Source organism: Sciurus vulgaris (genome assembly GCF_902686455.1).
Source record: "Sciurus vulgaris genome assembly, chromosome: 19".
Taxonomy (NCBI): Eukaryota; Metazoa; Chordata; class Mammalia; order Rodentia; family Sciuridae; genus Sciurus; species Sciurus vulgaris.
In genome coordinates, this window is record NC_136480.1 from 21,083,976 (window position 1) to 21,109,993 (window position 26,018).

Sequence of the window (26,018 nt, forward strand, 5' to 3'; positions counted from 1 at the left end):
TGTGAACCAGATGGAACTGGACCCATGGAGATGTGCTGTGTTTGCAAAAAGCATCCTGGGCTGGGAAATCTTGGTATAAAGAAAAGAGTTTAAAACATCTCACTATTTTCTAACTACTGATGGCATGTCGTAATGATACTTTTAGGATATTTTAGGTTAAGTAAAATATATTACTACAATTATATCTTATTATTTCATTTCTCATGTAGGGGCTAAAAAATTTAAAATCACATCCATCACTTCCTCTGAATTCTTGCTGGGCAGCACTGATCTAGAAAAAGCTTCTTTCTCCCACCCTCTCTGTGCTTCTGCCCCCAACGCCCACCCTCGGCAATCCCTGTAGCGCTGCGGGGAGATGGACAGGAGAGAGGCGGCCTGCCCAGAGAGCTGCCTGGAGACGCGAGGCAGGAACACATCGAGTCACTCCCTCTAACAGCAGAACCAGGGCCAGGGCCGGCTGGGCAGCCTGGATCCCAGAGATGCCAGGCTGCCATGCTCCGGTGCCTTCTGTCTGGGCCTCTCCAGTCCTCTCCGCCTCCCCTCCCCCTCCTGGGCGACAGGTAATTAGCAGGGCCAGCTGGCAGCCTGCACTGGGCACCGCCGCCAGAGAGCCACAGCCGGCCTGCAATCACTGTGATCCTGGCTCTGCGTGCAGAAGGCTCTATTCAGCCAGCTCCCTCTGCGAGCTGGCGCGGGTGGCGGGCCCGTAACCTCCCAGCTCTGGGTGCCTCTTGGCAACAAAAGACCGGCTGAAGAAAGGCTGCAGTGTGCCTGCCTGCCGCCGACTTCCCTGGAGCATTCCGGGGTGGGGGCAGAAGGCTCTGCCTGGTGGCAGCCTGGGGGGCGCCTTGCGACCGTCCCTCCCCGGCCAGCACCTCGCGTTTTCTTACACAGGTCCTGGGTCTCTTCCTGCTGGAAAGTACCTCCCAGCACCAGGCTTCCAGCTCCACCAAGCTTGCCCAGGGCAGATCCAGGCCGCCTCGGAAACCTGTTAAGAAAGACGCTTGCAGATGCACCAACTGCAGCCTCGCCAACCAGTGCGGCCCTGGGGAGTGAGAGGCACGGCCACTTCATCCGCGGCAGCCGTGGGCAGGGAGGCTGGGCCGAGGACGCTCTGCAGGGTGGGCAGAAAGCACCTCGGGTTCCCCAGAGGTAGAGGGGACTGCGAACAGCCTGCACCCCGTGGGGTCCTGGGGGGTCGGGGGCGCGTCCTGTAAAGGGTCCAACCTGGCCAATGCTCAGCAGATGCCCTTAAGGCTAAGCAAGCTGAAATGTCGAGGAAGCAGCCCCCAAAGCCAGACGGGGCGTGGGCAGGCCTGGCCTTCCAGGATGGGCCACGCTGGGTGGGAGGCAGGGGAGAGCTCCTGCCGAAGGGGGTTCTCCACACTGGGTGGGGAGGAAGGAAAGGTCCCATGTGTGGCCGTCCGCCATGGAGCGTGGAGCCAGGGGCCACCCCAGGCCCTGGCTCAGAAAGCAGGAGAAGGTGCCTCCTCCACCCTCCTACCCTCCACCATCTGTCTCTGTCTCTCACTTATTTCCGTGTCCCCCACCCTCGTCCTGCCCTCTGCCATGGGCTTTATTTGCCTTTTTTTGTTTTTGGTACGAGGGATTGAACCCAGGGAGTCTTAACCACAGAGCCACCTCCCCAACCCTTTTGTGTATTTTATTTAGAGACAGGGTCCAACTGAGTTGCTTAGGACCTCCAGCAGTTGCTGAGGCTGGCTTTGAACTCAATCCTCCTGCCTCAGCCTCCCGAGCCGCTGGGATGGCAGTGTGTGCCACCAGGCCCAGCTTTTATTTGCTATTCGATGCCCCATTCCCTCCACAGAGGGATACTCACCTGGCCAGAGCGGTCACAGGCTCTAGAACCCTGTGACTCTGCACATGTCAGTTCTGGGCACACCCTTCTGAGCCAGGACCCGGCGCATCAGGCTGGCCTGTGGGGCCAGCTCTCAGGCAGGACATGGAACTTGGGGCCTGCCTTCTGCTGCCAGCGCAGCTGTTCCCGAGTTCCAGGGCCATGGGCAGGTTATGCCCTCAGGACTCCGTCTCTGCATCTGCACAGCTGGAGTCATGGTGGACCCAGCTGTGGGGGCAGGAACAGAGGAGTGCTGAGGTGGGCCAGAGCAGGCTGCTCTAGAACCTTCTCTGCCTGGGCATGAGCCACTTCTGAAGGCCATCTCCCTGCTCCCAACCTGTGTCTCTGAGGCCCTGGGACCCTGGGCTTCTCTTCCTCACAGTGGCCGGGAAGTGGCCGACTGAGACCAAGGGGCCAGGGGTCCCAGGGACACAGGGAGAAGGTGCCGAGTACTGGCAGGCCTCGCTCCTACCAAGGTCAACCCAGTCAGCGCCTGAGAGGGGACCCAGAGGTCAGTGCTGGGTCTGGCTGGCCTACCTGCGCCTCCCGAAGGGCCGATTGCACCCCAGGCTCCCAGGAGCCCCACTCCGACCTCCCCAGGGGGAGGTCCTGTGCTAAAAGGTGACACCCAGCGGACCCTGTCTCGTGGCCTCTCTCGGGAGCTTGGAGCTGGGCTCTCTGCTAGGGGGCCAGGCGCATGGGCACAGGACTGTCTGTGCGCCCTGGGGCTCCCAGTGCTCAGTGCGACCCTGACTTGTAAGGGACATCAGTCAATGGTCACGTCATTAGTCGGAGGGACGGGGGAGATGAACCCATGAGGCAGCGTGAGAGCCGGAGGGCAGGTGGGCAGAGGAAGGGAGAGGGCTTTTCACTGACCTCTGAGGTCACTCCCAAGTCTGACCACCTTTCAGACTGCAAGTCAGCATCACTGTGGCTGCTTTTTCCATGGAGGGTGGTGGGGCCACCTTCAAGTCCCCTTGTGGCCCTGGAAAGGGTCCACGGGCTGGAGGGTGGCCCTGTTGACATGGCTACAGGCCGAGTGCTGATTGCCCGTCGCGCCTGGTCCTGGGGGAGAGGTCCGCCCAGCTGCCCTACTTCTGCAGTGACCCACGGCCCACCTCTACCGCCAAGGGCCCTGCGAGTCTGACAGGCGTGAGGCTGCTCCTCTGGGCTGCAGAACCCGTCCTTCCGCACGCATGGCTGGCAATGGGCCACGAGTGTGCCAGCAGATGGCCTTGGGAGAGACACCTGGGCACTGACTGGGCCGCCATGTGGCTCCTGGCTCTGCGGGCGGCCTCCTTCCAGGGCCTTTTGATCTCACTTGGCTGCTCACGGGGCCCTCTTCCTGCCCTTCCCCGGGGTGGACTCCATATCCGTGGAGAACAGGCATTCTCCGAGCCTGCGTGACCGTGACCGCGTGCAAGAATTCCTGCCTTAAATCTAAACCAGTGCCTTCTTTAAATCGCTCGTCAGGAATGCACATTGCTCTCCGTGCCCTTTCTGATCCCCTCGTGGCTGCTCCCCACAGCTCCATCTCCCCACCTGGGCTGGCGGAGCCGTCGCTGGGCTGGGGACCCCTTCCCAAAGCTCACGCTCAGGTCTGTCCCCAGGTGTCATTGTTCTGGGGCTGCCCTTTCTGACTCTGCAGGTCTGGAATGAGGTCTGGGAGTCTTCGTTTCTGACAACCTCCCAGGTGGTGCAGAAGCCGATGACGCGAGAAGTCGCTTTGACTAGCGAGGCTGCCTGGGAACGGGGAGCAGGGAGGGAGGGAGGGCTGGGGCCTAAGAGGGAAAGGCCAGAGAAAACGGTGCACCGTCTAGTCTTCCAAGACATCCTGGTGCTACACCCAAGCCCGCGTTCTGGGAACGGGAACGGGAGAGAGGAGAGGCAGGTGCAGCCGATGCGAGGCAGGGCTGACGGTGCTCCATTGGGTCGGGGCCCCTTTGCACGGAGCTCCATCTGAGAAGGGAGGAGCTGGGGTTCCTGGTGGCAGGGCCGTTCCTGGTGGCAGGGCCTTTCCTGGGCCTCGCCCTCTAGCCACCGTCCTGCAGTCTAGCCGTGGTGGCTGAGAGCACTTTGCAGCCCCAGGTGCACCCTGCTGATTGAAGCCCAGAAGGGAGCCGGGCCTGAGGTGCACTTCCCTCCTCCTCGCAGGGATCCAGGGCCAAGGGAGGGTTCAGGAGAGGGCCCTTGAGCAGCCAGCTCCGCAGTTCAGGTCTAGTGGGCCGGCTCCTGGGGCCACCAGAGGGGCTGTGGCATCTCGTGTGGGCGTCGCACTGTCCTCTATTTTATGAAGTGGGAGGAAATGGCAGCCCTGATGGCTTAGAGGCTCAAGAGCCCTTCAGGCCCACTTCTCCTTTGTCCCGAGGGGACCTTCAGTTCAAAGCCCCAGGAGAGCCTCCCAGTCCCTTCAAGCCGAGTGCCGGCCTCTCGAGCCTTCCAGGGGACAAGCCAGCAGGGTCAGGAGGCGGCGTCCGCTCGGCCCAGGACTCTGCAGCTGGCAGCCAGGGCGGGCGGCCTGGACACTCAGGGACAGGGGCAGACGGGGCTGCCGCTGGTGGGGCCGTGGGGTCTGGCACCCGCTTCTCCAGGCCCTAGGACTTGGAGGAGGTTTCTGTTGTTTTGGGTGCTGGGGATTGAACCCAGGGCACTTGACCACTGGGTCACATCCCAAGCACTCTTTTATTATTATTATTATTATTATTACTTATTTCTATATTTTTAATTTTGAGAAAGGGTCTCACTAAGTTGCTGAGGCTGGCTTTGAACTCGTGATCCTCCTGCCTCAGAGGGCTGCGTCGGTAGGATTGTAGGCGTGGGCCACCCAGCTAGGAATGTATTGTTTTAAATGATGATAGAAGTGGTGTATAGGCATGTCCGACGAGGCGGCCACTGGTCTGAGCACCTTTGTGCTGTGCTGAATCTGATGCTGTGACCCTTTGAGGAAGTCCTAATCCCCTTATCTGTGGGGGTATGTCCTGAGACCCCCCAGTGGGTGTCTAAAACTCAAGGTCCCAGTGGGTGTCTAAGACCTTGGCACAGAGCCTTTCATCCAATGGATTTTTCTACACACACACACACACCTGTGATAAAGTTCAGCCTATAAATTATGCACAGTAGGGAAGAACAGAGTCACTTTGGATTAGGTAGAGGGGAGTGAAGGGAGGGAAGGGGCCTGGGGTAAGAAGGACAGTAGAGTGAAGCAGACATCATGACCTCATGTACGTGTATGACTGCATGACCCATGTGATCCTGCAACATGTGCAATCAGAAAAATGAGAGATGACACTCCATTTATGTATGATCTATCAAAATGTCTACATGCATTCTACTGACATGGACAACTAAGTCAAACAAATAAAAAATTAAAAAAGAAATTGTTACAAATAATAAAATAGAACAATTATAAAAATGCACCCTAATAAAAGTTACCTTCCTGTCCCCTCTCTCTCAAGATATCTCAGTGAACTTCTGCCCTTTACCTGAGGGGGGCACTTCCTGGCTTCTCCTGGCATGCCTGGTCTGCAGCACAGCTGCCCTTGTCCTTGGGGCAGTCATTAGGTAAGATAAGGACCTCTTGAAAACAGGCACTGCAGTCCCCTGTGGTTCATCTGATAACCACCTGGCTGGTAGTGCATACAGTGTGGAAACACTGGGCAAAGGGCCGATTCACCTCCTGGGCAGGATGGAGCAGGACCCAGGGAGACTCCACCAAAATGCAGCACAGTTTATAACGTACGAATTATTTATTTCTCAAATTTCCCATTTCATATTTTGAGCGAGGTTGACTGCAGATGACCAAAGTCTGCGAAGGAGGTGACATGTTCAATCCACACTTCACAGACAAGGAAGCCAGGCTCTGGGGAGATTAAGTACTTGCTTGAGGTTTTCAGCCAGTGTAACTGCAGAGCTGGGTTTGAATCCAGGTCTGCTGGGCCCACCCAAGTCCAGGTCCCTAACCGCCCCCTCTACCCCTGGTGGGAATACATTGTTGCTGTAGCATTTCCTCCTTGTGTTGGTTTCCTGTCTCTGGGTAGCAAAGTACCAGAGATTGAGTGACTTGAAGCAACACCCACTTAGGAGCTGACCGTTCTGTGGGCCAGAAGCTCACTGGGTCCTTTGCAAGGGTCTTGCAAGGCGCAGTTGAGCTGCTGACTGGACTCGGCTCATATCTGGAGGCTGTGAGGAAGACCCAGCTTCTGGGCTCAATGTCGCTGGCAGAACTGGGTGACCTGTGGTAGTAGGACTGGGTTCCTCATCCCTTACCAATGGCGGGGTTGGTCCTGGATCCTTACTCAGGACCTGTTCCCTCTCCAAAGCCAGCAGAGGTGCCTGCGTGTCCCTTCTGCTTTGACGTCTGTGACTTCCCTTCTCCCAGCAGCCCCTGAAAACTCTGCTTTTGGAGGGTTCGCCTGATTGGGCCAGGCTCACCCAGACAACCTCTGTAAGTTAAGGGTCACTCATATTGTGCTTTAATTCCATCTGCAAATTCCCTTCTCAGCAGTGCCTGGGTTCATGTTGGACTGAATAACCAGGGACGAGAATCTCCAGAGGCCAGGTCCTGAATTCCCTTTCATGACAAACCCGTGGTGGGCCAGGGGCCAGGGGTTCCTAAATCTTTTTTTGACAAGTCTTCCCTGAGCACCCATTGGGGTCAGCATGGTGCTGGGCACTGGGAAGACAGCGGGAAACAAGATCAGCAAGCCCCTGCACTCTGTCCCAGATAACACTCCACTAAAGCATCTGTGGGTGTCCTGGGGAGACCCCCCATGGTTCCTGGGCTTGTTCCTTGGGTGGAGAGTCTGTTCGTCTTCAGGGACACGGCCCACAAACTGTGTCTGCCTGTGCGCTCGTCCTGGGTACTCATGGCCACGAATCGTTCCGTTCCCTGACCCGTCGAGTTACCTTTAAGGAAGGACCACACGTAGCCCTCTCTTCTGAAGTCTTGGCCAAAGCAAACAGAATTGCAACTGCATTGTCCAGGAGTCTGCTGAGTGCCCGTCCCCAGAGGGAGACAGCTGCGGCACTGACAGGGCACCAGACGCAGGCTGGCCCTGGGCAGGCCCGAGGAGCCAGGTCACTTCCCAGCTGCCAATCTGCACGAGTCCCGGGTTCTCAGTACCAGGCAACCCCCACGGCCTCACTCAAAGGAGATCGCTGCCCGCTCCAAGCTGGGCTCCCCCATCCTGGGGGCCGGGATGTGTCCACTGCTGAAATAGATCACGCCCCACAGTTGGTCTGCAGTCTGCGGAGCCTCACGGAAACACTCTCCTGAGTTCAATTTCACCAGCATTTCTTGAACCCCTCGCAGTGGACGCTCTAGGAGTCTAAGGGGTCCTGCCTGCCCGGCTGCCCACCCGACCTCCATGCAGCGCCCTGGACGGCCCCGAGTCAGACCTGGCGTTTGGAAAGTCCTGCTTGCCAACGTCCCTCCAAGTCTGATGCCCGGGGAGAAGTGGATCCTGCAGGCGTCTGAGGAGCGGCCCCTGCTCGGGTGAGAATCGGGGATCCATCTCTCTGCTCTGCTTTCTTTTTAAGGCTGACTTCCAAAGCTGGGACTAGCGCAGAGCAAAAACGTCTCCTGGGTGCTGACTGGTGCTGAGCACCCTCTCCTGGCTCCTGGACGGCGTGGCCAGGTTCCAGGTCGCACCTGCAGCATCGCCGGGGTGAAAGTCTATGACCAGGGCCAAGTGGGCCCCAGAGGCCTAGAACTGTCAGAGTAAGACTGTGGGGTTGAAGCCCACCCTTCGCCCTCTACGGGACTCTGATATTAATAATCATAATAATGGCAAAAATTTGTTGGACGCTCGCCCTGGGCAGGCCTCGGGCTTGGTGTGGCCCGTACTATCTCATTTAATCCCCACAATAACCCCGGAGAGAAACCATCATTATCAGCCCTGTGAACCCGAGCAACCCACGTGCGCATCTGCCTGGGGGACGCCGCGTCGCGGGACGGAACCCAGACTCAGGGGCCCACCACCCGCGAGCGGCACGCTCTCCTGGCCAGCCAGCCTGCAGGTCTGACGGGGAGGGAGGCAGATCTGCTGAACACGTGCGGCCCTTTTTTTTTTTTAAATTTCAATATTAGCATTGAGGGGCTGGCTGGGAACAGACAGAGAAATGAGATCTGGGCCTCTCCTGGGAGCGAGGCTCATGGTTTTATTTGTTTTAATTTTCTCTCCTGATGAAAAATTTGCCATGGTTAGAGAGGCCCCGAACAAACAGCACTGTGACTGATGTTCTCCAATTTCCTGAGCGGATTCCACGCACTTTTGAGAGTTCCATCAATATTTCAAGAGCTTCAACATGGTTCCCCGCTACAGAGCCGTGGAGTTCCGACCCCGGCGCCCTTCTCCCTCCCGGAGGCCGCAGGTGCAGATGGGAAGGGGCATCTCCAGGCCTCCTGCGTCCTGTGGGACTCTGCTTCTGGCCTCCATCCTGGGCTTTGGCAGGCGCGGAGCCGTTCATGCTGTGGAAGGCAGCCCTGGGGGACCAGGGTCCAACCGTCTCTGTGCCCCCAGGTGGGACAGCTCCAAGGCACGTCCTGCCTGGTCTCCCAGAACTCTCCAGAAGCGGTGGCTCCAGCTGCCCAGGCACCGAGCCAGGCAAGCCTCCTGCAGGTCCTTTTCCACCTCCCCTCCCCTCCCTTCTGCCCAAACCATGTCCTTCTCCGCGCACAGGGTCTGCCCGTGGGAAGCCCGCCCTGAGATGTGGGAGGGGGTGTCCCAGCCACACAGGCTGCCGGGAACTCCGACAGAACAGCAAGGCCTGGACGTGGTCAGGGGAAGGCTCCGCCAGGCGGAGGTGGAGCGCATGCCCAGCATGCACGGAGGCCCTGGGGTTCAACACCAGCACCCAAGAGAAAGGGAAAAGAACACCCCCGGAGCTGGCCGCCAGCGTGACCGCTTCTGCTCTCACCTCGCCGGAGGCTCCAGGGCCACCTCAGCACAGCTGTGACCAGCCTGCGGTGTGGGGCAACCCCTCCAGGAAGCGGGGTCAGCTGCGGGGTCTGACTCTGGGTTCTTGCCGGTGACTCCAAGGGTGAGGCTCGGTCACTCGCAGGCGGGGCAGAGACTGAAGTTGTGGGACACAGTGGTCAGGACACGGTGGTCAGCCCACGCTGGACGCAAGGCAGAGGCGGCTTGGGGCCCAGGTGCCGGCCTGGTTCTTCCTCTGGGAAATGTCGGCACTGGCATCTTCTCAAGCCCCATCTGCCCCTCTGTGTTGGAGCCACAGGGACCAGAACTGCGTGCAGAGCGGGGCTCCCCGCGCGCAGACTGAGCATCCCACCTGCTCTCCCCGGGCCCCTCTCAAGCCTCGTCTTGGCAGGTCCAGCGGGGCAGGCCTTGGCACCCCAACCTCGACCACCCGACGCGCGGAGACTGAGTAGAGCGCCTTAGGTCACCATCACGGCAGACGCTCAGGAAAGTCCGCTGAGCTGCACTTTACAGACAGGAAACTGAAGTGGTGGCAGGGAAGGCCCGAGGCTGCCCCTCTGGGACCCCACCTGTGGGCTGGCTGCCTGTGACCTTGGCCTCTGAACCCCTCTGCGTCCTGCCCGCTGGAGGCAGGTTGCGCTGTAGGCGTGACTACGTGAGGAAGGCCACAACTCCAGCGCGACTTTGGACAGTACAGCCCGACGGCATGGCGCTCACTGAAGACCCTGGAGGGTTACTAGGTCCCATGGGGTAAGATAAGTGTGACCTGGGTCACAGTCCACAGGCGATCCTGTTCTCCCTCTGCTTTTACAGGTGGGGAAGCTAAGTCAGCTGACGTGACTTGCCAGAGGCACCCAGTAAGGCACGAGCACCCCGGGGACCTGGTGCACAGCTCCCCTGGGCTCTTCCTCTCCTGCCCTCTTCCTACATTCCACCAGCGAGCGCTTGGAGCCGGGCTCCTCTTCAGAGCCTGGCAGATCGTCTCTGGAATGCACAGGGCTTTCAGAGAAATGTGTCTGCCCCGCTGTCAGCCAGGCATGGGAATCGGAGCAGCATGTCCAGGGGCACAAAGGCTCCCGCTGAGCCCTGCTGGAAGGCAGGCAGGGTCTTTCCCTGCTCCTCTGGGGAGTCGGTAACGGAGCTGTTGGAAATTAACTTGGACTTTTCTGGGGCCTGGGAACAAGGAGAGAGGAGCTTGGGTAGAGGTCCCTGGGACGGTTGGGATTGTACTGCGGCCAGTGATGACATGTGGCTGTGGCTGTTCCTGCAGCACTTGGCCAGGAAGTCTGCAGGGAGGACAGGAGCACAGAGGGGAGGAGAGCAGAGGAGAGGAGAGGAGAGGAGAGCAGAGGAGAGGAGAGCAGAGGAGAGGAGAGCAGAGGAGAGGAGAGGAGAGCAGAGGAGAGGAGAGCAGAGGAGAGGAGAGCAGAGGAGAGGAGAGGAGAGCAGAGCAGAGCAGAGCAGAGGAGAGGAGAGCAGAGGAGGCAGAGAGCTGAGGTCCCCACACCCACCTTCACAGTGAGCAGGTGCACTGAGCAGGGTGAGATCCTGTCCCCAGGGGACATGTTTGGTGTCCCCTAGGGGCTGGGGAGTGCCACTGGCACCTGGTGGGTAGGTGCCAGGGACTCTGTTCGCCCCCTGCTGTGCCCGGTCACCTTGTCAGCAGGCCGAGTCTTCGCTGCAGCTGCGTGGACCCCACTGACAGAGCAGGGAACACAAGCACCTAAGTGTCAGAGGGGGCAAGGGGACACTGGAGACCTCAGCACGTCCCACAACTACTCTCCGCTGAGCTGACGTGGGGCACCGACTGAGCACCACCTCTCTCAGCTCTTCTCTGGCTGGACTGCGATCCCCTCGTGGTTGGGTCTTGGCGTCACAGGGCTTCTGAGAGTCGTCCCCAGGACCGCCCGTGACAGAGCCTCGTGCCCTGCTGTCCCTCCGGGCCTCGAGTAGTCCCGTGCGTGATCTCCTTAGTTCATGCGTCTCCTGTGGCGGAAGCTTCCATGGGGAGTCGGGGCGACCAGTCAGCCACGCTGCAGCTCCAGGCTCGGCTAGCAGTCACCTTGTCCCCATTGTTCAGGTGTGGATGCTGAGGCACTGCCCACACACACACACACACACACACCGTCCCCCAAAAAGGAAACCCTGAGACAGGGCTTGCAGCCTGCCTGCAGTAGGGGACCAGGTTTAAAGGAAAGAATGCAGGACTTATCAGAGCCTCTGAGGCCCTGCCCAGTGTGGCTGCTCGAGGAACATGATGGCTTCTGAGGAACTCGGGAGGCCTTGGAATCCCGCGTTGCCGGGGCGCTGTTCCGTGGCCCGAGAGTGTGGCCCTCAGCCTTCACATCCAGAATCCCCCGGGAGCAGAGTCGGCCTCCGCAGGGCTGCTTAGAGGCAAGTGTCGGAGCCCCGCCAAGGCCCCTGTCCGCCTCGGCCAGGTCTCCTTGCTCTTCTCGGGCCTCAGCGCCTGTGCCTAGCCCGTGCCCCTGGGTGCCCACAGCGGCGGGAAGGGAGCCTGCCGTCTCCAGGGGCCACCGAGACCAGGGCCTGACCAGGGGTCCTCTGGGGTCTGTGCAGGGAAGCGGACGCCACCCATTCACCTCCTCCAGGATCCCACGGAGCTGCAGAGCTGGCCGTCCATGGCCACGTCTCAGGAGCTGACCCTGAGGCCACGGCTGCCGTGAGCACCTGCTTCCTGCTGCAGCGATGGGGCAAGGGAAGGCACGAGGAGGACCGAGCCCTGTCCTGGCCACCGCCAGCCCTGATCACGGTGAGGACGCCCGCGGGGACAGCCCTCTGGGTGCTGGCCTGCCTGCCTTCCTTCCCTGAACGCGGAAGGGACCTGTGTGCTGTGGTCAGACTCGGGCACGGGCTTCTCAGCAAGAGCCTCCCAGCACCTGCGGGACATGGGCAGCACCACCTGCCCGCGGTCCACGTGCCGACAGCTCTGGCCACCAGGTGTGGGGGCTGTCGGCTGCCTGTGCGTCCAGCCTCTGGGGGCTGCCTGTGCTGGGCTGGTCCCTGCTGGTGCTGGCTCTGCCGGCCACAGGAAAGGGCAGCGTTCTGGCTGCGCCCTGGCAGCCCGTGAGTCTGGGATTTGGCCTTGGGGACACTGGGCAGGAGGAGCAGCTCCCTCTGCCTCCAGCTTCCGTCCAGCATCCTGGCCCTGCCTTTCCCAGCCCTGGGCAGCTCCCCGCCTGGCTCGGCAGCTGCTCAGCTGGCGGCAGGGAACCCACTCCCTCCCGGTGCTGGGTCGAGGAGGAGCCTCCCAGGAATCTGTGGGAGGGAGAGGGGCCACCCAGAGCGGGCGAGCGCTGGGGTCCCGGGCTGAGGCCCACCCTCCCTCGCCTACCATGGCCGCTCCAGGCTGAGATATTAGCCGGATAAACTCAACGTGCAAACGTAGTCCGGCGAGTCCTGGCCATTCTTGTCAATTCCCTTAAAGGTCAATCTGCTTTCCTCGTTATTAACGAAGGGCCTCGGAAATGCAGCCGGTCCCTCCGTGTTTTGGTAGATTTGGGCTAATGGGCTATTTTATTTCCATGGTAACAGCTCCCCGTGTTACAGGAAGATAATTTTCCAGACAAAAGATTTGTGGGTCTTATTATTCTGCAGGGATCCGGCTGCGGAGGCTGGGGAAGTGGGCTCCGGGGCGCCGGCTCGCAGGTCCCACCCACCCTGGGGCACCTGTTTGCCTGTGGCTTCTGGGTCCCAAGGTTTGCGAGGGCTGCATTGTAGGGAACTGGCAGGGACTGAATGGAAACTGGCAGGGGCTGAATGAAGATATTCTTTGGGAGACAATGGCCTAAATTCATTCTCTTATCAGCCAGTGGGGCCGGGAGAGAAGTGGCTTGTGTTAGAGGGATTGCTGCCCCAGCAGGAACCTCCGTCCTTCCGTGGGTGAGCTAGCGGCTGTCCTTACAGTAATCCTCCCGCCTCCGAGGCCTGGGTGAACTCAGACTCTGATCCCGCGGGTGATCAGCTGCACTTCAGCGACTCCCGGGGACCAGGCTAGACACAGGAGGGCCCTCTCGGGAGAGCTGTATCTCAACGGTGGGCATGCCAGGGGACAGGTGCGCTTGGCAATCCTTCGGGATCCGTGTGTCAGCAGGCCTGACCTGGCTGCTAGGGGGCATGTAGCAGGTTGGGAAGGACATATTTTAGAAAGGTTTTTAAGGGCCATGTAAGAGCACAAGCTAACCAAACGTTAACTCATTAATTGACGATTATGAGCACCGTCCTAAATCCGGGGGATTCAAACATGGACAAAAGCAGACTACTCTGTCTTTACACCCCGGTGGGGCAAATGGACATTAATCCATTTTGTGATTTAAAGTCGCAGCTAATTGTAGTGCTGGCAAGCACAAGTTCTTAATGCAATAAGAGGCAGTGAGATAGGAATTGGGCCGAGACAGGACTTTCATATATGGTTGGGCAGGATGCGCACTGCACTATTCCAAGGGGAGCCGGTCACCTCATAGATATTGTAGATCTGAATATTTGGAGTTTTGGGGATGATCCGAAATGGCTTAAGAAAGGGGTGTCGTGTCCTAAATTGCAGAAAACTAATTCTATGGACCAGTGAAACTCCTCAGGGAGAAAAGAAGCCTTTCCCCAGGAAGCGACCATGTCCAGGATTAGAAGGATGGGCAGGGGCTCAGGAGGCAAAGAGAAGGAAGGACGGTTATCCCAGATAAGGAAACAGCACGTGTGGCCGGGCCAGAGACTGAGAAGAGGCTGAAGCGGTGGCACAGACACAGCGAGGGGCGTGAGCATGGGATGCAGAGCAGCCGGAGGCAGGAGCCCAGGGCCTGGGCATGGAGATGGGAATGAGTGGACGAGTCAGGAGTGGCCATGGAAAGGGACTTTGTTGGTTTTGGCAACAGGGAAGGTTAGTGGCCTGGGCAGTCCTGGAACTAGGAGCCGCTGAGTGACCCCATCCCATACCCAGTGCACAGTCTGCAAACAGCCTCCTGAGTCCCTCCCAAGACTCGCCACTGTGCCTCTCTCCCGTGACAAGCTGTGCCGATGGTGGCGGCCACATCCCGTCCCGCCTCGGCTGGTGGCGAGTGGGAGGCAGCGGCGAAGCTCTGCTGCATTAGCCTCTCCGTCACACAGAGCCTTCCGCAGTGTCTGCGCGTTCCCCTAGAGGATGACTTCCTCATTCCTCCCCCTGTTCGCGAGGAGCTGCTGATCCAGGGGGCCGGTGGGCTTCCCGCCCGCTGGCTCAGAAGCAGCTTCAGGAGGCGGTGTGGAGGAGTCTGAGGCTGGCAGGCGTCACCAGCATTGAAAGGGGTGGGGCCGTGGGGTCTGCAGCTGGAGGTCTCGAAGAGCAGTCACGGGAGCCGCCCAGACGCCCCGCAGCAGCACGGCGTCCCTCCCCTAGAATCCCTGCAACTCACACACACGCCAACAAGTAGGGGAACCCAGGGGCCGCACCGAGGCAGCGTCCTGCTTCTGATGTTCTCACTTTTGCAGCACGGGACTTCCTGTATCGTTCCTTACCATCTCACGCCAAGTTTTCTCAAAGTGGAAACTCCTTTGAGGGGAAGGACCCCTCGCACCACAGAGCTGACAGGTGGAACGCCAGCACAGTCCTGCTCTGGGACTCTCCCCTGACACTGCGAGGAGCTGTCCACTGTCCACTCTCCCAGGGACTCCGGCAGCTCATGTGCACTGCACAGCCTGTCCCAGACAGCAGCTCCTGCAAAGGCTTCTGGGAGACATCAGTGGCCCCTGGAGCATCCTGGGTGGACACAAAGCTGCTAACTGGCTTCCAGACTGGCCGGGTCTGCTGCGTGGTGAAGTCGCGTGTGGAGTTGCTCTGGCCCCGCCTCCTGAGCTTGCACTATGCAGTTCCCTGTCCTTGATGCTAAGATGTGGTCCCTGCCAGGCCTCCCTCGAGGATGGAAGCACGTCGGGACAGGAAGAACCCAGTGTCTGTTGCAGACACGCTCACGGTTCCCTCTGTGGCTTCTGCCCAACCGGCTCCATTTGTTGGTCTTCAGAAAGCTGCTCCTGTTCCTTCTTGGGGGAACCACCCTCCCAGCAGCCCTTGCACCTTGCAGCTTTGGGAAGACTGATGTGTTCTGGTTCTTGCACTGGCTAAGGGGAGCCAGGAGACCATCAGAGTGGGTGACTGACAAGCCCCAGATTTTCACTAGAAATATTTAGAATGGCAAGCTCTCTCTTTACCCCATAGTTACTGCTCTGATAAGACCTTAGCCTTTCCCTTCCTCCTCCTTGGAAGAGTTTGTCTACTGCAGAACCAACACCATGGAAAGCAGAGCTGAGAAATGGAGATAGCTAGCTCAAGACATCATCTGAGTACCTGGATCTAGCCATTCCTGAAGGTATTATATCCCTGGACTTTTCAATCAAGTGGATTTTTATAATCCCTTTTTTGTTTGAGCCAATTTGAGTGGGGTCACTGTCACTTGCCATCAAAACTCATCCAGGTGTCTAGTATTTTAACAATCAATGAATGAGTGAATGAACAATTGAAATTCTGCAAATATTTATTACTTCCAATGTGGTACTAAGTCCCAAGGAAAGGGCAAGAGAGATGGTGTTCTCCCTTAAAAGTCAAGCATGTAGCCTGACAAACTAGAATTTGGGTCAATCTAGCTAATTGACTGCTTAGAAGTGCCTCTTCTCTCCCAACCTTTCCCTCTTCAGATACTAGCCTAAATCCGGCCCAGGCATGCTCCACGCCAGTGCTGTGCTCCATGGCTCCGGAGGTCAAGTGACCAGGCTCTCTCGGGGTATCAAAGGCAAACTTTGCCACAGCAGGGATTTGGGCTAGACATCGGGTAAGGCTTGTGCTACCAGATGGTGTTTCTGAGGAAAGTCGTCCTAATTTTGCAGTTTCAGGATTTGACAATAAATCTGTCTGGCAGGCTTCAGATGTGATTTGGCCTCAAAATCATCTCTGTTAATCCTGATACTGCGCGACTCCGCGGGAAGGTCCGGCAGGAAAGCAGGACCCACATGAAGTATTGGACAAAGGGATTTAACAAGGAACTGAGGCGCAGAGACATGAGGGGCGGCGGAGCTGCCGCAGGGAACCACGAGGCCACTCGGGCAGATCGGCTGCAGGAGGACCTGACGCTGCCAGGTCAGGGAGGCAGCGGGAGGAGGGCGCACCGTGCTCAGGGAGGGCCTGGCCTACAGAAGCGGGGCTGCGGTGAGGCCTTGGGTGGAAGGTCAGGTCAATGGCCTGCAGTCCTGAAAGAGAAGACACCGAAATAGCCGGAGGAGAAAGGTTCTGCCTGGCAACTCACAAGAGGGTCTCCCATCGACCCCACCGCCCAGCACCCCTTACTGGTCAAACCCGGTAACTCTGCCAGTGACCACACCCGAGTCCAGCACCGCCCACTGGCCACACCCGAGTTCCCACCTCCCACTGGCCTCGCCCAAGTCCCCACCTCCCACTGGCCACACCAGCCCAACTCCACCCATTGGCCACACCAGCCTCCTCCCATTGGCCTCACCAGCCTAACTCCTCCCACTGGCCACACCAGCCTAACTCCTCCCATCGGCCACGCCCAATTCTGCCCATCCCATTGGCCACACCAGCCTAACTCCTCCCATCGGCCACGCCCAATTCTGCCCATCCCATTGGCCACACCAGCCTAACTCCTCCCATCGGCCACGCCCAATTCTGCCCGTCCCATTGGCCTCACCAGCCTAACTCTCCTCGTGGCCTCAGCCAGCCCAGCACCTCCTGCTGGCCTCACCCCGCGCTATTCACTCACTGGTTGCTCTCAACCCGGCGCCCGAGCCGGGGTGCTCTGGAGCGCAGGCTGCAGGGTTAGCGGGAGGCGCAGAAGAGCGGGGCGCCCCGGATCCGAGCACAGACGCAGCAGGACGGCACCCTGCTGCCACCCAGAAGCCGCCTTCTCTGGGGGCCCTCTGCAGGCAGCCCTTCTCGTTCCCGAGTTGTCTCCTGCATTCACGGGTGTCGCCCCAGGTCACCTTAGGAATTGGGATCCAGTTCCAGGAGCCTTACGCCCTGCCCAAGGGACTGCAGTGGCCCAGCCACTGGAGAAGCGTCGGCAGTTCCGGTGGGTCCACCCACACCCAGCAGTTCTGCTCTGGGATAGTCGCTCACGAGCCATGAAGATGTGCAAGAAAGAATGTTCCTAGCATGGTTTTCACAACAGCCAGAGTCGGAGCAGGTGCGCCCGTCGGCAGGAGAACTGGTGGATGATGGAGCTGTGGTGGAGTCACAGAGGTGGCGCATCCCGCAACAGAAAGGAACACACTCCTGCGCCACCCCCAGACTCGCTGTGACCAGGGCAAGTGAGGAAGCCAGACATGGCGGCAGATGCCCGTTTCATGTTAGTTCCCTGTCATTTACACCGAGCCCAAGAAGAGACCAAATCTGTCCCATGAGACAGAAACCAGAGAGCAGTCTTGTCACGGGGGTGGGACTCGCTTGGAAGGGACATGAAGGGACTGCGTGTGGTGAAGAAGACGTTCAGTATCTCGTGTGGGGTGACCAGTCCACAGAACTCGTGGATCTGAAAACCTCTCCGTGTGGGGCAGTGTGGTTATTTATGTGTTGTAGGGGACCAGAACATGCCACCCCAAAATGTGGCAGTAGGGGACCAAAATAGGGTGCTCCCTGCCCAAATACATCTCTGCAGATTAAGGACTTTGGGCTGATTATTTTGAGAACCAGCAGCATAAGAGAAGCTCTGAGAACAAATAGAAAGAAACTGTCCTTCTCTAAGGGTCACTTACTTATCTAGAGGACATCTCCACTTGTAAGAGTGTCCCCCACTCTGTACCAGGGACGGTGGAATCACCAGAGGCTTATCAGTGGAGAAGGCACCAACTCAAGTTCTGCAGAACAAACCTGCTTCCCGGTCATGTCCCGGTAGCCTGGTGGCCCACCCCTCCTCTCCCTTAGTGGAAGGGGCCAGACCAGAGCTCCAGGTCACTACTCTGACAGCTGCCCACTGTCCCCTGGGTGTCCCCACCTCTTAACAAGTTTCTGTGGTTTTCCCTGTTCATGTGTCTTTGAGCAGGTCCCAGCTGAGACTTTAGAAGGAGCCGGGAGGTTATTGGCCACGCCTACAATGTCAAATTAGTCACGTTTTTTAAAAAAGCAGTTTTCAAGGTAAAGAGTCAATCTCATGCTTCTCCACTGGGCTTGCGCCTTCAGAAGGCATCACCACATCCTGGCTGGTCTGACAGGGCACCTCTGCATGCCGAGGGGTCACTAGGAGCAGGTGGACGCACTCAGTGTCTGAGGCTAATGATTGTGACCGCGACCAGGGGCGAGAGGCCCGCGGGCCCCCATCCACATGACTCAGGATGCCAGACACTCAGCAGAAATGGCTGATGGATGGTTCCCATTAAACTAAGTGGCCATAAATATTTAATCACACGACCACCACTTTTAAATACATCACCCAGGACAGCAGATGCCGCTCCTCTGCCCCCATCCAGAGACCCGGGGGAAGCAGTGTGCTAGCCACTCTGCGCAGGTGGCTTCTCCAGCCTCCTCTCCACCGCAGCCCCCGTGGTCCTAGGGAAGCCAACCCTCCCCACCACAGGTGACCCAGCTATTCCTGGCCACCTCTGCTGCCCTCCAGGCAGAATGGGGGAAGGTCTTCTAGACCCTGATGGGGACACGGCATAAAGGAGCAGAGAGGGCACCTCAGAGGAACGGAGGGGGCACCTTTGTGGTGATGCATCCAAGGCCAGTCCTCTGGACAGTTTGGTGACAGGTTAATAAACCCAGTGTGTAGTTTAGGTGAGTTTGAGTTGGGCTGTGAGACCGAGCCATCCCAGCCACCAGGTGATGACCAGGCCACAAGGCTGGTGGGCAGAGGCCAGCCAGGAGGGAAGGAACTAAGAGTGTGAAGGTCCTGGTGGTGACGTGGAGCAGCGTGACCCTGGGCAAGTCTGGGCCTCGGTTCACTCTCTGCATAAGGAAGCAATTCGACAAGCCGGGTCTCCACACCCATTAGTGTCGCTGCCGAGCATTGTGGCACAGCAAGCCCCTGGTCGCCAACCTCTGCGGGCAGGCACTCACTGCTTTGGATCCGTGCTTCCAATCGTCCCATCACTCAGGGCTCAATCAGGAAAGCAGAAGCCCTTGAGTCCTGTGGAATGAAGGCAGGAGAGGCTCAGAACCAAGGGCCTGGACGGGTCTTGGGGGGCCGGGGCAGCCTGTGACCAGTCCTCCCGAAGCCCTGGGAGAGCTTGCAGGGAAGACAGGAGGTGGCACGTCCCAGTGCCCTGGGGCAGCGAAGGAGAAGCAGCAGTGGTGGTCTGGTCGCCAGAAGCTGCTGTCAGGGCCAGCCACATCTAGGCGCTGATGGGTGGCAGGAAAGCAGGGTGAACGTGGCACGGGGCAAAGCAAAGGCAAGCTGGAGTCCCTGGAGCCTCAGCAGCTGTCCTTTGTGCAGCCGAGGGTGACGACCCTCAGAGAGCAATGACTGCTACTTCCTGCCTGTTGCTCAGATGCTTTGTGTAAAAAAAAAAAAAAAGAAAGAAAGGAAAATTGGCAACTCAACTAGACGCAGAGGAAGGGGATTTTAGGGAATGTAATTGGAGCTTAGCCAAGTTGGCAGAGCAAACCAACACATCCTTGGAAAGGAATGGAAAAGCACCCCCCAAAGTTTAGAGAAACCAAAGTGTCCAGTTGTCTGCCAGGCGGGGGGCAGGCTGCGCGGGGCGTTCTCCAGGCGGCTTCCTGCAGGCGCCACAAGACAGCACGCACACAGAAGGCGGCTGTCACAGCGCTGGGGCCTGGGCGTCCCAGACCCACGTGACCGGCTCAGAGGCCTCCTCGGGGCCTGCAGATGGCCGCCCACTCGTGGTGTCCTCCCAGCCTGTCCTGCACACACTGCCCTGGTCTCTCTTCTGAAGAGTCTAACGACCTTTTCAGACTCTTCTCCAGGGATATAGTCACCTTCCGAGGTGCTACCCCTTAGGACTTGGCTATACGAGTGCAGAGAGGGGACAGTTCGTGCGGAAGCATTTGCAGAGGTGACCCCTGGGCTCCACCACAGGCTCAGCCACAGGGCAGAGACCCAGGCCGTCCCCGGGCATCGGAAACCACAGCCCTGTCTGCCAGGCCCTCCCGAGGCGGAGGGACCATGGGGAATCTGAGAGCAGAGCCAGTGCTGCAGCAGCCACTCTGCCTAGGCCGAGGGCTCCCGTGCCCAGCCCCGCAAGGTCCAGTGACCGGGTCTATGTGGCGTGTCCTGAAGTCCTCAGGGCTCTGCTGCGATGTGACTGAGGTGGAGTCTCTGTGGCTCAGCCGTGATTGGCCACCCAGGGCCAGACGCCCCAAGGAGACTGAGTCAGCAGCGCACAGCTGCCGGTGACAGTGACCGGCTGGGCACTCAGGAGCGGGCTTGCCGAAGCCGCGAGTCCCTATAGAGGCAGTGGCGAGGCCGCTGGCCACCTTTCAGGGCAGTGGGGACTCGCTGCAGACGCCATTGGCGCTCCCTGGCTGAGGCGCCGGATCTTGCAGCAGACGCTGGGAGAAGCCCGTTGGGGCGGGGATGGCTCTGCCAGTCCTCCAGGCTTGGGTCCCTCAGGGGCCAGCACAGGCCTGCCGTGGCTGGCCTCTGGGAAGGCCTGCCAACCATCCATCTTTGCCTCTGCTCCCTGTGTCCAGCGCTGCTCCCAGCCATGTGCCTGGCCGCTTCTAGCTCATCAGCTTGCAGATCAAAGTTCGATTTGGGCACCAGGGGTCAGTCCCACCTCCCCTCCCTTTGCCTGGTAGGTCTTTTGATGTGGCTGATTCTGTATTTCGGTGATGTCTTCATTTCAGAGAGAGAGAGATCTCACCCCGGTGGGGAAACGGGCATTGTCTGCTGTTACCAGGGAAGAGGAAGCGTGGGGGTGCTACACACCAGGCATGCTCGGTTGTGAGGAAGCTGGCTGGTGCCCTCTGCCTCTGCGGCAGCCTTTAGCTTGGGCTCTGGGAAGGACCTTGTGCAGATAAAAGCCGCAGATATGGGGGCTTGGCGGTTTGGGGAAAGTAAATGAAATCACGTGCCCTGGACTGTTCTGCTGTTTAAATCCACTCTAAAGACATCCCAGGACCCGGGAAGCTCTCCCTTAGCCTGACACCCCAGGAAAGGCTCCAGAACATTCCTTCTGTCAGCAGATCTAAGACTCAGAGGGCAGCAGCTACGGTAGGGGACGTCATAACCAGAAACGTGCCAGCTTAGCACCGCGGACTGTTTGACAATGTTGAGTCCTTCATTGTTCTTTGGTATGATGCTCCAAGGTCGACAAGTCGACAGGCTGTCGTTGGACCTCTGACTCTCTGGCATAGACCTGTGGGAGCTGGCGCACCCAGGGGCCCTTCTGAGACTGGAGACCAGGGTCTTCCTCTTGCTGACCTCCTTGGCAAAGACCAGAGGGAGAGGCAGAAGCCTGAGCTCGTGGACAGTCGGGCATGCCCACCACGGTCCAGACCTGGAAGCGTTCGGCCCCTGTGGAACATTGGCGATGCCTGGACACGTTTTGGCTTCTCTCCCTGGGACTGGGGGAGCTGCTACTGGCATCTGGTGGACAGGAAGCTGCCATTACCCTGTAACACAGAAGGCACGGGATGGCCCGAGACGCAGGGCTACCAGCCCAGGCATCTGCAGTGCCCGGGGGGAGACACTCTGCACCAGACAGACAGAACAGGTCCAAGCAGAGAAGAGCAGAGAACCCCAGGGAGTGAAGAGGAGATGGAGGGTCTGAGTGGGCTGACTGGCCCTCAGCAGCAGAGCCAGGGTGCTCCCAGCACACCCCCGGGGCTGGGCTTCAGGCTGGCTCCGCCTCTGGCTGCAGGTGGGCCAGGCTGGGCTTGAGACGCTGGGTGGGCTTCAAGTCTGCTCTCCATCCTCCTGGTAGATTCCAGAAGCACAAGGGGTCAAACGGCACATCCACAGTTCAGGGCTCTACCCAGGGCATGACCACTAACCCCTGACCTGCCGCCCGCCAAAAGGAGTCCTCCAGCCATGTCCAAGTATAGAACTTCACGCTGCCCCACAAAACCATGGCAGGGCGGTTCTGGAAGGTGAAGACCCACAAGTGTCCATGCTCGCTTGGTGGGGAGAGGGGGAATGGGAACCGAGGGTCTCACTGAGAAAGTGCTGGAAAACGTTGGATGGGCTTTGGGAATGACAATGGGATGACACCAACGTCCACAAATGGCTGCCTGGGAAGGGTGGACCGCAGGAAGCACAGGGAAGCCAGGCAGGACGTGCCCCGTCCACCAGGGGAGCAGCCGCCTCTTGGAGCAGGCTGGGAGCAGCGGGGCTTGACCAGTGCCCACCATCCGAGGTAGCAGGGACCTTGGAAATGGAGTCCTCCAGGCACATCAGAAGATTCGGAATCGGGAAAGGGAAGGAAATCAAGGATGGCTACTCAAACTTTGCTTTCCACGTCCTCACCAAAATTCATGCTGAAGCAGTTCCAGATGGAACGGAGAGGTAGGATGGGCTGGGGTCGGCAGGACTTCAGCGGAGGCAGCCTTCGCCCATTCCTGGATCTGTGGATTAAGGGGCCGATGGGCTGACTCCCGAGTGGGTCTGTTATAAAAGCTAACTGGATCTGTCCCCGTGTGTGCCCTTATTGCCATGCACCACCCAGCTGCTGTGGGACGGTACAGGGTCCCCACCAGCCAGATGACTGTCACCTCTTGGGCTTGCAGCCTGCACACGTGGTGAATGACCTTTACCAGGCATAACCTACCCAGTCTGTGGCGTTCAGTTATAGCAACAGAAAATGGACTAAGGCAGTGACTAAGAATTCTGCCATGAGTCACCGTCTTGGCTGGGAGGAGACAGACAACGAGGGAAGGAATGTGTTTGGGGGGAAATCAATCTTTACCTCTTTTTACTGTGTCAATAACCCTGCAGAGGTATTTTTATGATCTGTCCCCAGGAGAGGAAACAGGTACTCAGAAAAGGAGAGTAACCTGTCGTGGCCGCGGGCAGGAGGGTCGTGGAGCTGGGGCGTGAAGCTGGTGCGTCTGTCCCCAGGCTGCACAGCTGCACGCCCCTGGCTCCTCGGCCCTGCTGGAAGCTTCTGCTTCGGATTTCATTTTCCCCCCAGATGGTACATTCTAGAATCAGTCGTGTGTCAGGATGGGATGCAGGCCTTGGACAGGAAGCAGGAAACCCTGGACGTCTGTCCTAGCTCATCTGCCAAGGAGCATCTCTTCAGAGCTGAGTCTGAAACTTGCCAGAGGACATATCAAGACGTCCTCCTCCCTGACCCGAGCCATCCGGCTGCTTCCGCTGCCCCACGTCCCGTCCGGGCCTCCCCACCCTCCCGTGCTCCAGCCCAGAGACCCCTCCCTGCCCCTGGGCGGGGTGGCGTTCTCTCTGGCCAGTTCTCTTTGCCGCTCTGTCCGTTCCTTGTCCACTGCCGTTGGTCGGCCCCTGGCACTGCCCGGGTTTCAGGAAGGTACCTTCCCCTTGCCCCCTGGAGTGTGAGGGGGGCTGTCTTCTACGTGGGCTCTGAGCCCACTTGCTGCTGCTCTAACAGAACACCTGAGGCGACGTAGGCGATTCACAAAGGGCAGAGATGCCCTTGGCTCGTGGTTCTGGAGGCTGAGAGGTCTGAGAGCCTCCACAGAGGATCATCCCAGGCGGAAGGGGCAGGTCAAGAGAGGGCTGAACCTGCTCATCGCCCCTGGTGGTGACCGTCCATTCACCAGGGCAGAGCACGGGGACCTGACCGCCTCTTATGGGATGAGGTTTCCAACGCGCGATCTTTGGGGGCCATTCAAACCACAGCCACCTGGGCTGGGCTGCCGGGAACTGTTAACTCTGCAGCGATTTCCCAGCCAGGGCAGAGGGCCCCCCACAGGGACGCGCCTGGCTTCTGCTGAGGAAGCAGTGCTCTCTGCGCCCCTCTGCCAGTCTCTCGCTCCTGTGCTGGGGCAGCAGTGGGCCCTGTGATGGCCTTTCCCTGGGGGGGTCTGAGAGGAGCTCTGGTCTTCGGTTGGCTTGGCCTTTTTCTCATGGAGTGGGGGACGTCCAAGCTCCCCATGTGGTGGACGAGGAACCAACCAAGATTTTTATGGTCATGCTTCATCTTCCACTGCCACAGGTGGACAGTTTCCACTTGATTCCACGTCCCAGGACCCCACAGCCTTTCACATGGAAGGGGCTCAAGATCTGGGCTGTGGGTGAGTGAGGACCTGGGTCCATTGCTTCCTGTCCATCTCCTTAGCTGGGAATGAAGCTAGTTCCTCAGAGGGCCTTTCTGGAAGGCCAGTGTGACCAGGAAGCAGGGAGGGTTCCCCAGAGCTGTGGCCGGGAGGGTGACCCACCAAGCCCCCAAGATGGCGGACCTAAGTGGAGCGGCCCAGTCTGTCCGCCAATCCGCTGAGGCAGGTCTGTCTCCCAGGGGACCTCAGCTGCTAAACGAGGGGTCCACAGCTCCTGGGGCTAAGAAGGACAGAAGGGGCATTTTGGGTGGGGGGGATGGCAGGTCCCTTTGCGACTTCTGAGTGCAAGTGTCCTGGTGGAAGCTCCTGCCCAGGAAACCCAGGGGCTCCCTTCTAGATGTTTCCATAGCCTGGTTCCCAGCCTTTCCTCCAATTCTGGGTGCTGAGGCAGAGCTTCCAGTGGGTTCTGTATTCTCCCTACACGTGGCCTGACACTGGCCACCCAGAACCTGGCCAGCACAGAAATAGAGCCACACAGTCCCCACACACACCAGGGCAGTGTCCTCTTCTCAGTCCTGGGCTCCGTCTCCAGTGGCCGCGTCCAGGGGACTGTGTCATTGAGTCCGCCTCCCCGGGGATGCCGGCTTGTTCCCGGCACGGCCCTGGCTCCTGCTGACAAATGACTCCACATCTATCATGAGTGGGCTTTCCCGTCTCCATTACTGGGCTGTGGACCTCCTCACCAAGGACGTTTCCAGGCGATTTTGTCTGAATTACATGGCTAATTGCCTCATATTTTCAGCTCCTGTTACAGGCCCTCCAAGTTCAAATGAGAGAGAGAGAGAGATGCCTCCTCTCGCTTCCCACACGGGGGACAAATTCACCAGGAGAGCCGGGCCCCGGAAGAGGCCGATCACTCGTGTTAATGGTGGATGCCAGTTTGTTTCCGGCTTCCAAGTATAATTAGGTTAAAGGGCCGAAAGAGAAAGTGAAGGCTGGAGAAGACCGGCCGCTTCAGCTCTGAGTTCTATCCTGATTCGCTCATGAGTACTTTTCTCCTCTAGATGTGTCCCCATGGTGGGACGGGTGGAGGGGGAGGACAGGGCCTTGGGTTCCTGAATGACGCTGTGCACTAGCGGCAGGAAGAGAGACGGGGCTGGAGCAGCGCCCGCCGAGCCCTAGCCTGTCTGCACAGGCCCTGTCCCTCCCTGGCACAGAGACCGGTCACAGCGCGAGGTGGGAAAGATCCGCATTTGCTGCCAGTGCAGCTGATCCGTGCTGAGTCTCGGGAAGGCAAGTTCAGGGTCAGCCTCAGATGCACCGCGTGGATCTAAAGGAGGCTGGGTGTGGTCAGCAGGCAGAGCGTGGCGTCGTCTCCCCTCCAGGAGAAGCACCAGGACAGCCTGGCGGGCGTGCAGCTGGTCTTAACCTGCAAGCCGCACGTCCCAGCATCCATGTCTGCTTGTCCACCAGGTGGACAGTGGCGTCAGGGTCAGCTGGACATGCGGAGAGGTCCCGGGGAGGCGCCCTCGTGGCCACGTGGGAGGTGGCGTCTGATGGTGGGTGGCCCCTCCGTGGCCTCGGGATGCGGCAGAGAGAAGCAGCCCTCAGACCCGGTGGGTCCAGGCAGCGGGGCTGGTGATCCTGAGCAGTTTCCGCAGGCGCAGGCATCGGAGCCACCAGGGGAGGCTCCAGTGCCAGGGCCACATGTGGCCTCCGACGGCGAGACGGCCTTTGGGGAGCACGCTCAGATGGTGTGGGGGCAGGCAGGAGGCTCCGCTCCTTCTCCACAGGCTGCCGGGTGTCCTCCTGACCTGACAGCTGGGGTCACGCAGAGCAAGTGACCCGAGAGAGCTGACAGAAGCTGCCACGTACACGGTGACACATCCCCATGCCCCTGCTCCCTGCTTTTGGCCACACAGGCCACACTGACCACACTGACCCAGTGAGGAGCAGACGGCAGGAAGGACTGGGTCCCTGGAGGTGGGCAGGCCGGGAGCCCTGCTCGGGTGAGTCTCTGGAACTCCGCTAGGAGGTTGAAAGGAAGGGGCTTTGTTTTTCCATTTCTAGAAGA